The 15218-nt window shown below is 42.6% G+C and overlaps 2 protein-coding genes across 4 annotated transcripts in view; both read right to left on the bottom strand.

Annotated features, from left to right (window-relative positions):
* LOC109424709 (sphingolipid delta(4)-desaturase DES1) overlaps positions 1-15218 on the bottom strand; it is a 429300-nt gene that overhangs the window by 38336 nt on the left and 375746 nt on the right. The window lies entirely within an intron of this gene.
* Positions 1-15218, bottom strand: part of LOC134283926 (sphingolipid delta(4)-desaturase DES1-like) — a 66909-nt gene that overhangs the window by 38336 nt on the left and 13355 nt on the right. The gene's annotated exons all lie outside the window — the stretch shown is intronic.

A 15218-nucleotide genomic window follows, 5' to 3' on the forward strand; every position in this document is an offset into this window, starting at 1 on the left:
ACCAATTTGCCACGGGGAAGGATGCTATATCGAATGGAAATACGCAGAATCCAGTCGATAAAGCACCCAACAACCAGTTAGGGGACGATATTCGGGATGTCTTGCTTGAAATTAGGGCGGAGATTCAGAAGACGCAAGCACAAATAAAGTTAAGTGAGACTCGCAGTTCTTCCAGGGTGGATGCCCTCGAAACAGCGGTGAGAAAACTCAGTAGCGGACTCGCGTCTATCAGTGCAATTGCGTCGGAACTTCAGAAGACGAATCGCGAGGTGCAGACACTTCGCGAAACGGTTTCGGAACTACAAGGCATTGTGGGCAAAATAATCCCTAACGGAAACTTGCAAAGCTTACCGGTAGAAATAGACGACATTCGGATGCGAACGAGTCCGGAGCTGCCGGATTTGCCCGAGTTTGAACCGGCGACGTTGGAAGGGCTGGGGATTCCAGATCACTCGTCGATGCCTACGAAGGACTTTGTAGTACCGAAACAGCCTAGCCAGAGACCTTTTAATTCTGCTGGGGTGAACAATTCTAGGATTTTTGAAAAGTCTGAGCCAGCCTTCCCACAACAGAACGCCTTTTCGCGTCCGTCTTTTCAAAACCTGGTTCCACCGCGTCAGCCAGAAAGCGCTGGATCGGTTGAAATCACCGGTTATTACCGTCGGCCCCAACGGGTGGCCGATTGGAAAATCCAGAAATACGCTGGAAATGATGAAGGCACCGGACTCAACGAATTCCTAGAATCTGTTCACCACTATGCGGAGTCCGAGCAGATCTCCGAAGCTGAACTTTTCAACTCGGCCATGCACCTGTTCACCGGGAACGCGCTGGCTTGGTATCAAGCTATGCGATCCCAGAAGCGTTTTTTTAATTGGAATCATCTGGTGTGCGAGCTGAAGGCGAACTTTGTTCACCCGGAACTCGACGCCGCGCTAAAGATGAAAGCAGCCCACCGACGTCAGCAGCGGAATGAGTCATTTCAAGATTTCTATCTCGAAATGGAAAAAATCTTCCGCGCAATGACCACACCGCTTAGTCCTGGCGAAAAGCTGGACATTATCAAGCGAAACATGAAGGCCGATTACAAACAGGTTTTGATCTTCAAACCGGTGAATACTGTGGCCGAATTGATGCTGATAGGGAAGACACTCGACGCTTCTCGAACTCCCATCTACCAAAAGGTATTTGGAAATTCGAAAGAAGTCGCCGCGATAGTGGAAACCCCTGGCTATAATGGTTCCAAACCGAGCCAGCGGCAGCAGCCGGAGAGTGCCGGTCTGAAGGGGAATAAACCTCGGGTTTTCTATAATAAGAACAACCCACCGGCCTCACCACCAGCCCACAAAGTACCTCCAAATCGTTTTCAGGAAACGGGAGGGCAATGCCAGAAGAATCTCCCTGAGAAGACCGGAGCAATTCCGAAAACCACACGGTCACAGGATGGCGCAATGTGTTTGAGCTCGCTGGTGGACAAACATCGTCCACCCCAGCCGGCGGTTTGTTACAATTGTGGGGTCAAAGGGCACGATCACGAGGACTGCCCCAAACCCAAGCGCGTCTTCTGTATCGTGTGTGGTTTCAAAGGATTCGAGGCTTCTCAGTGCCCCTACTGCTTAAAAAACGGGATCAGGTCCAACTGAAGTCGCAGTTGGAAAGTCTTGAGCGCCCCATTGATCACCTAGTCATACCTCCTGAGATTTTCAACAGCTTTCGACCCGCCAAGCCAGAAGACTACAACGACCGTATTTCCGTTCAAACCATCATCTTCAACAACCCTTCCGACAACCGGCCATTCGTTCTGGTCGAAGTTTGCGGCAGCGAGTTTGCAGCCTTGCTCGATAGTGGCAGCAATGCTACAATCATCAGCGAGCGGCAGTTCCGAAGGATATCTCCCGGTCCGTTGAAGAGCTTAGACCATCCGTGCGAGTTGCGCTCGGCAAATGGCCAGGTCATTTCTGTACGAGGGCAGTGTTATCTCCCTTTCACTTTCAAGGGTATAACCAAGGTCGTTTGTACTCTGGTGGTCGATAAGCTGAGTGTAGACTGTCTGTTGGGCATGGATTTCTGGAAGTCTTTTGGAATTACTCCAGAGTTAAAAGGCTGTGCTCTGGTGGGTCCCGGTCGTGTTCAGAGTGCTGAGGAGGAGTTACAGTCGACACTGTCGGCGTCCCAGGCCGCACGGATTAACCAGGTTAAGTCCTAGTTTCAAGGTGTGGAGCCTGGTAAGTTGAGCACTACGACCCTCACCGAGCACAGGATTATAATAAAGGAGGAGTTCCAAAACAAGGACCCCGTAATTCGATACCCTTACAAAATGAGCCCCAGTAAGTTGCAGAAAGTTTGGGCGGAGGTCGACAGGTGGCGCGCGATGGGAATCATCGAAGAGTCGGATTCGGACTGGTCTCTGAACTTAGTTGCCGTCACAAAACCAGATGACTCAATTCGACTTTGCTTAGACGCTCGGCCTCTTAATGAAAGAACTGTACGTGATGCGTATCCACTACCACACCCAGGTCGTATCCTAGGCAGCCTACCGAAGGCTAGGTATCTGTCGACCATAGACCTAAAGGAAGCTTTCCTTCAGGTTCCTTTAGCTCAGGACAGCCGAAAATATACCGCGTTTAGTGTGCCCGGTCGGGGCATGTTTCACTTCACTCGCCTGCCATTCGGTCTCGTGAATAGCCCGGCAACTCTCGCTCGGTTAATGGACCAAGTGCTAGGACGCGGCAAGCTCGAGCCCTACGTTTTCGTTTATCTCGACGACATTATTATCGTCAGCGAGTCGTTTGAACATCACGTACAGTTACTCAAAGAGGTGGCCGATTGTCTAAGGAAAGCGAATTTGACGATAAATCTGGAAAAGTCCCGGTTTGGTGTTCCCCAGCTAAAATTTCTTGGATACTTCCTTTCTCGCGAGGGTTTGAAGGTCAACCCCGAGAAAATCCAGCCCATTCTCGACTACGAGAGACCGATTACCATCACTAAGTTGCGTCGGTTCTTGGGTATGTGCGGTTACTACCGCCGATTCATAGATCGCTTTAGTGAGGTGACGGCACCCCTTAGCGATCTGCTCAAAACGAAGTCCAAGAATATTAGCTGGAACCCAGAAGCAGAAAAAGCCTTCCTTGAAATCAAGGAACGGTTGGTTACTCCTCCAGTTTTAGTTCCACCGGATTTCTCCAAAGAGTTCATTCTCCAGACGGACGCGAGTGATACCGCCGTGGCCGCGGTGCTCGCCCAAAAACACCTGGATGGGGAAAAGGTAGTAGCGTACTTCTCGCATAAGCTGACTACCCCTCAGCGCAATTACCACGCCACCGAGAAGGAAGGGCTTGCGGTAGTTTTGGCGGTGGAAAACTTCCGAGGATACTTAGAAGGTTACCATTTTCGACTTATCACAGACAATTCAGCGATTACTTGGATCATGCAAACCAAGTGGAAAACTGGTTCTCGTCTGAGTCGTTGGAGTTTAGAACTCCAACTGTACAATATGACCATCGAGCACCGGAAAGGGAAAGATAACATCGTCCCCGATGCTCTGTCTCGCGCCGTAGTAGAAGTCTCCGCAGTCACCAAGTCAGATTGGTACTGTGACCTCCGATCCAAAGTAATCGAAAATCCTGATGCGTACTGTGATTTCAAAGTCGAAAATGAGCAACTTTTTAAGTATGTCAAAGCCGAGGAAATCCCCAGCGACACAAGGTTTAGTTGGAAACTTGTCCCAGCCCCGGAGTGCCGCCTCGAGATAATCGAGAAAACACACGAAAACCTTCTTCATGTAGGGCTTGACAAAACACTACATGAAATCAAGCTTCGATATTTCTGGCCAAAAATGGCCACTCAGACAAGGGCCTTTCTTCAAAAGTGTGGAACGTGCAAGGAAATTAAAGCTCCTTACGTTCCCGTTCAACCTGAACTTGGTCAGGCACGAACATCAAATTCACCCTGGAGGATGATTTCGGTGGACTATATTGGCCCACTCCCAAGAAGCAAACACGGGTTCCAACATCTACTTGTGGTGCTGGACGTGTACAGCAAGTACGTGATGCTGGTCCCGGTAAGAAAAATTGCAAGCAGCTCCCTTTGCACCATTCTGCGGGAGCAGTGGTTTAACCGCCACGGAAGTCCGGAGATTCTCCTGAGTGACAACGCCGCCACGTTCACCTCGAAGGAATTCGGCCAGTTCCTGAAAGAACAAAACGTTAAACATTGGCTAAATGCGAAATACCATTCGCAGGCTAACCCGGTGGAGCGAGTGAATCGCTCAATCAACGCTGCAATTCGGGCTTACGCTCGCAGCGACCAACGAAATTGGGACCAACACATTTCCGATGTGGAAAGGGTTCTCAATATTACCACCCATTCGTCCACCGGGTTCACACCGTATTTTGTGGTTCACGGGTGTGAAATGGCAGGCGGCAAGGATTTCAGCGGGAACTCTGGCGACATGGAGGATAATCTACAAGCAAGACACGAAAGAATAACAAAAATTAGGGAGATTGTGGACAAAAATCTCAAAAAGGCCAGCGAAAGCGTCCGTCATCAGTATAACCTGCGACACCGGAAGTTCGCCAAACCCTTCGAGGTTGGCCAACTGGTGTACCGTCGCAATACCAAACAATCAGACGCGATCGCTGGCTACAACGCTAAATTAGGTTCACAATACTTACCCGCAAAAGTACTTCGTCGTCGGGGTACTTCATCCTACGAGCTGGTTGACCTCGATGGGAAAAACCTTGGGTTTTGGCCGGCAAATCTTATAAAACCAGCGTGAGTGCGTTGTCTCTGTTACCCCTCGAACCCAAAACATCGTATTCATATGGTTGCTCACTTGGGAGCTTCCGAATATCGATGGGCTAGAGGGGCCAGAATTCCTCCTAAGCACTCCACTGGTAATCGTCACCGTCCTCATAAACAATTGGAGTCGGACACATCGGACACTTCTATCGGTAGGCCACCCATTCCGTATTGGGAACCGCATAATCCTAAACTTGAGGAATGGTTCCACGGAGGGTCGCTAACACCACCGATAGAACCCCAATTATCCTTCTTCAGCCGGGGGGAAAATACACTGCGGCTGCGTAATGCTGCAGCCTAGCAAATTTCACTTTCCCTCCACGGAAATACCACCCCTAAAAAAACCCTCTTCGGTGGGGTAGTTAATAAAATAATCACTATCCTTCCCGGCAGAAGGACTCGAACACCACGACCGAGGGTGGTTTACGACCGGTAACCACCTAAAACCGCGAAAAATCGTAAAAAGTTAACAATCACAGCCGCGACGATCGCGACGGTGCGGCTGGATTGTTTTTATTTACATTTTTCAGTTTCACATTCTTCCTTCCCCGCAATCAAACGATGACGTCATCAAGGGGAAATAAAATCTGCTGTCCCTTGCTGACAGCAAGGCGAGGGCGACACGTTAGCCCATTTTTAATTTCGTTTTGATCCATTCGGGAGGTCATTTATGTGTGCGCACCTGTGCACTGAGCGTAATTTCCATGTAAAAGTCCCGCGCATAGATGACAACACTGTTTTAACATGTTTTAAATTTGTTTGTTCTTCGTTATTTTAATCTGTTAGAATCTGGGAAATTCAACTGATTCCATAGGGAATCAGTTTGTAATGGACCTGCATTCACATTCGGTGTCTGGCTCAGGTCTCCTTGGAAAAGGAAGTACCTGATGCGTGAAAGACTACACCTTGCGTTCAATTTGTCCAGTTGTTTTCGGTATTTGGTGTGGTGTGTGTGAAAAAAAAAATTGAATTGTATGAGTGAAAATATTCGGTGAATGAATGTAATGTATGAATAAGTGTGATTGTGAGTGGCGGGGGTTCAATCAAGGATTTTTGTGATTGTGTGTACGTATAGGCCAATGAGTGTGATGAATGAGTGGCGTACTTTGGATGAATGTGAATTGATTTGAGACCCCAGTTGTTTAGTGTGTATGAATACCGTCCGGATAGGAAAATTGGACGTCAAAAAAAAAAAAAAAAAAAAATAGCAAAAGAAAAACACGAGACCACGACAACCGTTCCTCTGCTACGCTATTTCCTTGACCGGAGGCTAGCAGGGTTTTAGGGAGCTGGGTTGTTTTAGGTGTTATCCTGAATTGGTCTGGGGGAGTTGAAAATCTTTAGCTCTCCCACTGAGAACCGGATGTGTCGAGGGTGGTCTGGTGCCGTTAATAGCGACGGGTCCCAGTCCTTGTCTGTAGACAAAACATGATGAGACGATGTACCGATTTAGACTTTTGTTCGGTCGTTTCCCTGTTAGTGTCCTTGTTTACACATTTTTTATTTGTGGAAATAGTCTTGTTTGGTAGGTTAGGCAGATTTTTTATTTACACTTTTTATTTATTTTCCATGTTAAATTATTCAATTTTAATTCGTTTCATTATTATTGTCATCGGTGTTAGGTGTTAGGGTTTAAAAAAAAAATGTTGCCATTTTTTTTCTCCGCGGTGTGGGCGAGATTGTAACCTGCGTGTTACAATTAACCCAGTTTGTCTAGTTTCGTCACTGCGTGTACTCTGAGTAGTTTGTATATAGTCCGTTGTTGATACTCAGAGTAATGTTTTTGTTTTGAATTGGCAACATACACCACCACTGACGTGATGAGCAATTTATTTTAATTTGTTTATTTCATGTTTGATTTTATTTGGTGTTAGGTTTTTCCATTTTAATATGTTAGGTAGTAAATTATAGTTTAGATTTAGATAGGTTTTTAAACGAAGTTAGGTCCCATTCTCCTCCCGTTGCAAAGAAAGCGGCGCAACATAACTGCATAACAAGTCGAGCACGGTGGTAGGAGATGGCGGCAAGGTGGTGTGCGATATTCTGGACGGAGGATGACATTTTGAAAAACCAGATCGTTTGGTACTGTGAAAGAGCCCGGGCGCGAATTTCGACTCCGCTATTTAGTGAGCACCGTTTGCGTGGAATTCGAGTGAGTGATACCTGGAAGGTTGTCCCCAGGTCGCCGGGAGTGACTGGTGCCAGAAAGTTCCCCGGAAAGCGCCGTCCCGCGGTCGAAAACAGTGCAGTGAACGGGTATTGGGTCGCCGCTATTGGGAAGCTAATCAACAAGGATCTTTTCGCTTCCCGCGGCTAACCACCAAGGACCCAGAAAATACCCACCGTCCTTACTGTGGAGGCTCAGCCAATTGAGTATCTCGCCTCCACAGTTAACAGTCAAGAAGGACGAAGTTGGTTGGTACAAAGGGGCGTACCAACCAAGGTAAGAAACTGCGGTTTCTGCCGGTACTATCCACGGCGAGTGGGTAGTACGGTGAATACCACCAGCGTCGCTAGGGGGGGTCCGACAAAGGAGTTTATCTCCTCCCCCTAGCTAAAAGCCAAGGACCGTCGCTTCGGCGGCGAATTAGCCCAACCCGAAGAAGAGGAAGGTGAAGAAGCAGAAGTGGAAGAAGAAGAAGGACGAGGAAGCTCCGCATATCCCGTGCGGGAGCGAACGCCACCACCGTGCTGAAAGGGCCCCAACGAGTGTCGACGAGCCAGTGACCAGTGACGTAGCGAGGAGGAGAAAATAAGGTCAGAAGTAGAAAAGAAGTTTAAAATTGAAATATTTCTTCCTTTTTCCTATTATCACCCATCCGAAATCCAAAGTTTATTGGAAGTACCCTGCTCCGAGCCGCCCTGCCGGGCTATAGCAGGTAAGGGCTGAAAACCAACCCTTACACATTATTTCAGTTTACATTTTTTTAACTAAGTTTACTGATTTATTGAATAATTATCTAAGAATGGTTGACAACCTACAATAAAAACTTGCAAAACCCCAACATTAACGGTGTTCTGAAATGTTGGTACCGCCATAAGATTACAATTAGTGATAGAATGACTCGCACTACAATACATCCATTCCATTCCGTGTAAAACTACCATTAGTCATACTGCGCGTAGATAACAATTGTGAACACGCTTAGGCAAAACTATTGAGTGTGCACACGAACGTACTAACGTTACTACTTTTCTCACTGAAAAGTATGCGAAACAGATAACCGCTGCTCAGCCTGAGGCGAGGCGGTCAATTAGGAGAGTATCATATCATTCCCCTCTGGTGGACTGAATGGGACCACTCAGCAAAGCAAACATTCGGCTCACCCACACTTTGACCGCGTTCAACAAGACCTTGTCCAAATATTGAATCACATGATAACACACCATCATCAACCGGCGGAGTGCGGAGGCAGAGACTGGCCCACCGACCGGCGATGCGCCGGGTCCGAAAGTGTAGCTCACCAAGCCTGTTATCAGCTGGTTCTTTTCGGTTTACTTGTATCATTAGACGTACTGAAAGGTTGTGACATTGATGCAGAAATGAATTTTAGATAGAAGCTTCAAATCAAGTCACGTCAATATATTCAACAATTAACTCGTCAAATCTTGACTATGTTTATTTTTTTTTTTCTTTGTATATAATCTATGTGTAATATTTTCTATATATGTAGGGTGGGGCGGGGCAAGATGGGTCGCATAAGGATGGATCACCATAACTTCGTAAATACAAATCGGATTGATTTGCATTCGTCCGCTACTCTTTAATACACTAGTTAGCTATGCTAAAAGTCGATAAAAAGTTCATTAAATACCAAATATGATGTTAAACAAGCAGTTTTAAAAAGTGATCGATTTTGTGCCGTGAAAAAAGTGCGGGGCAAGATGGGTCAACTTTTAAGTAATTAATATTTTCTCAACGAAAAACGTCAAAATATAAGATTTGTTCCGCATTCAAATATGCTCCATATCCATACTGAGTAAACAAGAGCTACTAGTAAACATTTTATAAATTTATTTGGAATATAAAAAACTTTACGATTTGAGTGGTCCTGAGGCGACTTGAAAATCGATGTTTTTACTAAAAAATTATCATAATTTTATGTTATAATTTTGAGCGTTTATTCCGCTTGATTAAAGTCATTTATGAGATAGTCTTGTAATAAAAAATAAATAACTTTTGAATGCTCCAAAAATACGTTCAAAATTGAAGGTGACCCATCTTGCCCCGCGGCCGTTTATATGGAGAATATATGGAATGTATCGCATAAGAAAAATGGCAAAAAAACATTTTATTTTGTATTTCCAATGAGAGTGAATAATTTTTCAATCAATGCCCCAAACTTTTGTATATTCATGCTGGTCATCTAACAAAATTATTAACATAATCAAAACATGAGTAATGCGCCCGAAAATGGCACTGACCCATCTTGCCCCGCCCCACCCTACATATGAAGTTTGCAGAGGGCGAGTGATTGCTTCATCACTATATCTCCTCTTCAACGTTGACCAGAATGTCTGCAGGAGCCAATCTCGCTTAAAATAGTACAGTAGACGTTCGATAACTGCAACGACTGACAGCCGTCAAACAGTTGTCAATTGCTGTTGGACGCAGCCAGAATGCACTCAAAAACATCGCAATGCAGCTGTAGTGCATCCGAAAAACATCGCAACTCTGATGACGTTTCATTTTTGACAGATAGCGGTGCGATAACTGCAAAACTGTTGCACTTAGCGGGCTTGCAGTTAAAAGGCATTGCAGTTAAACCGTTTGCACCGAGCGAACGTCTACTGTAGATGGTTTAAAATTATACATTTAATTTATGACACTTTACACCGAAGTGCATTCGTGTCAGGATGGTTTAAAATTGAAAAATGAAAATCTTCAAAAGGTTATTTGATAGCCGACACCACTGCAATTGGTTTGTTGCTTACTAACAGGACCCTCCAATTCTCCTTTTTTTATGATGCAACGTCCCAATTAGGACTAAGCTTGAGGGTTTTAACAGCTTATGAGCATGTCCGCAGTTTATGAGGTGAGAGCGTCCTCTGGCAATGACTATTTGCCATTTGTATGTCGAGTGACAGGAAAGAAGATACTCCAAGGAAGTTGAGGTAATTAAAGATGTGTTTTTTTCGAGCAGGTTACTCCATCACATAGAACTCTTCTCTCAGAAAAGAAACTATTGTATCCTGGTGAAGGCAAGTCGGTAGAAGCACTGGGCATATTAGAATAAATTACAGGGAGTCCTCTATTGGTTATCCCTTGCTTATAAAAATATCAAATGGAAATAAAAATGAACTACTGGCAGAGTTCAGAGGAAAATTTACGAAAGATTACCAACAAACCAGCCTGGAGAAATTTTCTGTAGGTTATGAGTGCGTGTAGAAAAAAAATCGCTGGAAAAATAGTAGGATGGAGAATTTGAAACAGGATCCTTGGGACCTTTCCGTAAAACTCCATGAAAAAGTCCTGAACACAATTTTTGAAGTAATAACTAACGAGTTAATGTAAGTCATAGATAAATCTCATAAATGATTCATGGATAGACTATGGAAAAACGAGGACTTTTTATATAATGCTCAAATTTAGTAGGTATAAAGATAAAGGATACATATATGTAGTTCCCAAATGAACCTAAAAACTTGCTTATATAATTTTCAGAACTTAGGAAAAACCATCAGCCATTTCTAAAAAGATACCTAGCTAAAAGGTAGAGCTTACTAGTTCATTTTTTTTAATTATATCTGAGGTTCCACCGGAAATTGGAATCAAAAGTTCCTCCAAAAATGCTAGGTCGTTCATAGATTTTTATCACAGAAATTATGAAAAATCCCGACATGACATTAATAAAAGAGCATTGGCGTAGACATATTTCATTTTGCACGTAGCTAATCGATCAATTATTTACTTATTTATTTTTTCGTTTTATTTTAGCTTTGTGTTAGGGCAACTTCATTGGTGTAGCTTTTGGAAATTGCTCCCGCCATTCCATCTGGGGATTCCTCTAGAAATTCGGTCTCGGGATTTCACCAAGAATCCCTGCAGAACTCCTAGAAGGAACCCCAGAAGGATACTCACAGGCGACTCCTAGAGGATATCTAGAAAGATAAAAAAACTAAAAGACTCCCATAAAGAATTCTACAAGGATCTCCTGGCAGAATTTCAAAAACCAGCTTCTAGTGCATTTCTGGAAGAACTTTTGAGGGAATTCCATAAATTTACAAAAGGAACCCCTAGAGAACCATAACTAACTTAAAGAGGGTTTTAGAAAGAATCCTTTTGGGATTTCCAGAAGCAAGCTGTAGAAAATTTCCTTTAACAACAGCTGGGTATTTCCTGAAGAAACTCCAGGAGAATTCACAGAATAAAATTATGGAATATTCGCAGAAGGGCCTCATGGAGGAAAACCAGCAGGAAATCCTAGAGAAATTCCAAAGAACGACGTCATCGATGCTTTTCATAAGAAACTTCGATTTCCTGGAAGAATGCTTGAAGAATCTTAAAAGATACTCCTGATGGAATCCCAGAAAAAATTAAGAAATCCCTTGAAGACATTCTGAGGGAACCCCAGATGGGGCTCCTGGACGAAAATCAAGACGATCTCGGGAATAAATTCCTGAAACAATTGTAATTTATGTGGAACAATTAACATTGTTTTCTCTGCAAATTTATAAAATTTGTGTGGTGATTTCACCAAGAATGTAAAACTATAGGCCTCTTGATTAGTACAGGGAGATTGTTTATCAAAACGCAGTTAGCATTTTAACCGCTATATTAGCCATTTCATGTTATGACTATCGGGCGCGCAACGAATTGTTAGTTATTCCTTTGGCTTTCATTGTCACAAGTTTGAAATATTTTCTATCCATTTTTATTTTGTAATGTTGGCATAACATTAGTCATCTGTTTCACAAATGAACCTGGAAACAGTGCCTTGAAATTTTAGTACTTTTTCCTGCCGAACCTTGTAGAAACTCCAGGTGGAGTTTGAAAAAAGATATCTAGAGTAATAAAATAAGATACTCATGAGAAAATTCCAGAAACCCCCTAGTAAAGGAATCTTGGAGGAATCTCAGAAGAAACTCAAGTAATACTTCCTGGTGAAAATTTAATGAAAATTCCAGAGAAACACCTACAGAATTGCCTGAGGAGCTCCTGGAAAGATTTCAAGAGGAACTTCAGCGAGAACCCTAGAAGAAACTTAAACGCCAAAGCAGAAGAAGGGGAATGCCGATGTTCCATATAAAATTCCAAGAAATTAAAGAAAATCCAAGAAAAAAATCGAAGAAGCGAAAAACTTGCGAGCCAATATAAACTGGTTGGAAACAACGTTTACCACTTTCTGGACATTTTTCGTAGGCATTTTAGTGATATTGGTCATTTCAAATATGCATTATTTTGAAATTTTTCAGCATAAAACATCAAATCAAGATTTTGCGAGATTCCTCCTAGGTATTGCTTTTAAAAATTGCCCAGAGCTGCAGAAGACCACAGGATTCGAGGACTGAACATAGGTAGTTTGGATGGACATGTTTATTCTATAATAGCGGTCCGTATGAGTACCGTGACAAGATTTCCTAGAGGAATTTCAGAAACATGTTTGTAGAGATATTCTAAAAGAACTTGTGGTGGAATTATTAGCGCTCAAATAAAAAGACTGAAAACGTTAACATTGGCGGAGCCAGCATTTTCTTTTTTCTTACTCACTCTCCCAAACATACACGAGAAAGAGCGAGATGAAAGAGGAGGCAAGCTGCCCCCTCTTCTATCTTTCTCTTTCTCGTGTATGTTTTAGAGAGTGAGTAAGAAAAAAGAAAATGCTGGCTCCGCTAATGAACGTTAATCGATGATTTTTCACATAAATTTGCTAGTAAAAATGTTAAAACTAACCTGAATTAATGTTATTAATTAGGTATGATGCATCTATTAAAAATGTCATTTGCAAGCTATTTGATCGAAATAGTGCTAAATTGCCACTACCACCACTATTGGTACTACCTCCACTAAGGGAGCTATTACCCTATGTGGATAAATCCAAAAAAAAAACCTTTGCAGAAGTCCAAATAAGAGATCTCGAGGGACCCCAAAAAAAAGCATCTCAAAATATCTTCAAGGATAACTAAGCAGAATCATACATGATTACCTAGAGGAATTTCAGAGGATACGCATTGAGGAATCCTAAGCAGAATTCCTAGAGATTACAACACATAAATATCTCGAAGATTGAGTGAAGGAACCTCCAATTATTGAGGAATCTACAAATAATCAACTATTTAACGAATTTCAAGAGAATTTAACAAGATGTAATCCCAGAAATATGTTTCGAAGAATTCCAGAAGTAACCCCTTTGAGGAATCCCTAAAGAAATGCAATGAGATATACTAAAAGTATCCCAGAAGAATTTCCTACAGAAATCCCAGTAGGAATTACCAAAGAAACTCTTAAAATATTTCACGGAGCGCTCCAGAAAGAATACTCGGGAGGTGCCGAATGTTTGGGATGAAGTTTCCCATGGAATGAAGGAATTTCCGAACAAATCCGGGCAATGGATGCCAAGCCTAAAGAGCTTTTTCTTTTACTAGAGGATATAATGAAAGCACACTAAGGTAAAGAATATCAACGAGAATGTGAAGCATAAGGTGGCATAAGTGAAGAAAAATGGAAAAAAGTTATTTTAGCTGAAGCGCAACTCGGCACGAGAATGTAGTAAGAATCGCAAAAGCCAGGATTTCCTCAGTTTCCTAGATTTTTCCAGGAAGAATTTCGATTTTTTTACAAAATTAGGCCAAATTTAATAAAATTTGTATATTTTTAAAAACTATGCAAAATATCTTCAAAAAATTAAGTAAAAGTTTCCAAGAAATTCCACCAAATAGCAAAATTCTCCCAAGATTTTTTTTAACAAAACTTGCTAAAAAAAACTGATTAATGAATCTTGTACCGACTTTTCGAGATGATTAATGAATACTTTTAGACGTTTTCCAGAGTCAATTGTAAGAAATTGCTTTGACATTTTCACCGAAAATTTCTTTTAAAAATAAACAAAATTGATTGTCTCTTCTCTGTGCTATTGATGCAGTAATTTGGAGCCTTCGAAATTTTATCCATAATTCTTCCTCAAATCCCTTTCGGGATTGCTCCTTGAATTTCTACAGCAATGCATTCTTTGAATACTTTGACAGTTTCTAATAGAATTCTTCTCAGAATTTATGAAACTTTTTTTTTCTGGATTTTTGTTTTTCTCTTTCTTCAGTTCACCAGTTTCAAACTAGTGTTTTTTTACGTTTTTGCTCTCATGATAGTTCCTTTCGAGATTTTTTATGCTCTTTTGGGATTTCTAAGAGTTAGTCCTGGGATTTGTACCAGAGTTCGTCTCAGGATTTATGCAGGAGTTTTTCACGGGGTTTCTGCTGGAGTACCTACTTCTGAAAGTGTTCCCGATATTCTTCCTGAGCTTCTCACTGAATTCCTCCCGGAGAGCCTTCCAAAACATATCCGAAGTGCTTTCAAGAATTTCTCTTAGTAGATTTCTGGGATATCTTTCGCAGATCAATTTCTTTATGGATTTATGCAGAAATTCTTCCTGAGAGATTTTTGTATTTTCTCTTGGATTTCTTCGCGGGATTTCACCCGTAGTTCCTCCAGGCATTTCTTCTAGAGGATTTCAGAGTTCCTTGTTGAATTTCCTTAAAATATTTCCTCCCGGGATTACTTCACCTCTCAAAACTTTTTCCCGAATTGTCCCAGCTTTTCTAGGGATATCCTCCGAAGTTCCGTTCAAGATTTCTCCAGTATTTCCTTGCGGAGTTTCTCGCGAGATTCCACCTGAATTTCTTCCTATATTTCTCCAGAAGTTTTTTTACATGGAATTTTGTAAGTTATTACCGTCTACCCCCGTTGGTTTGAACGACACCTCATGCAAACCAACGGGGTTCATTTTTTAATTTGAACTTCTAGTTACCCTATGGGCATCGAAAAACACACTGATGGTAACCCTTTTTGCCGTTATGTTTTGATTCTGCGTTCCGTTTCACCCCGTTCCATGAGCAGAATGACGTTTGAGCCATTTTTAGTTTGAACGATGTGCAGATTAGAGGGGGTCAAATTAAAAAGTGTTCAGATTAGATGCGGTCAAACCAACGAGGGTAGACGGTACAGGAAACACACCGAGAAAGACTCTTGGAAAATCTCTGCAGGAGCTCCACAAGCAGCTGCCTATTAAAGAAATCCTAAAAGAAACATCCAGAATCTCGAGACAATTTCTGGTAGGGATTCCGGGAAGAGTTCTAGGAATAATCGCGAGAAAATCTGTAAAAAAAATAATCACAGGTGGAACGCTGCAAGAAATCCGGTATATAACTACGAGAAAAAGCTCTCAAGGTAATCGCGGGAAGAGCTCCATGAGCAATATCAGCAA

Source organism: Aedes albopictus, chromosome 3, assembly GCF_035046485.1.
Source record: "Aedes albopictus strain Foshan chromosome 3, AalbF5, whole genome shotgun sequence".
Lineage (NCBI taxonomy): Eukaryota > Metazoa > Arthropoda > Insecta > Diptera > Culicidae > Aedes > Aedes albopictus.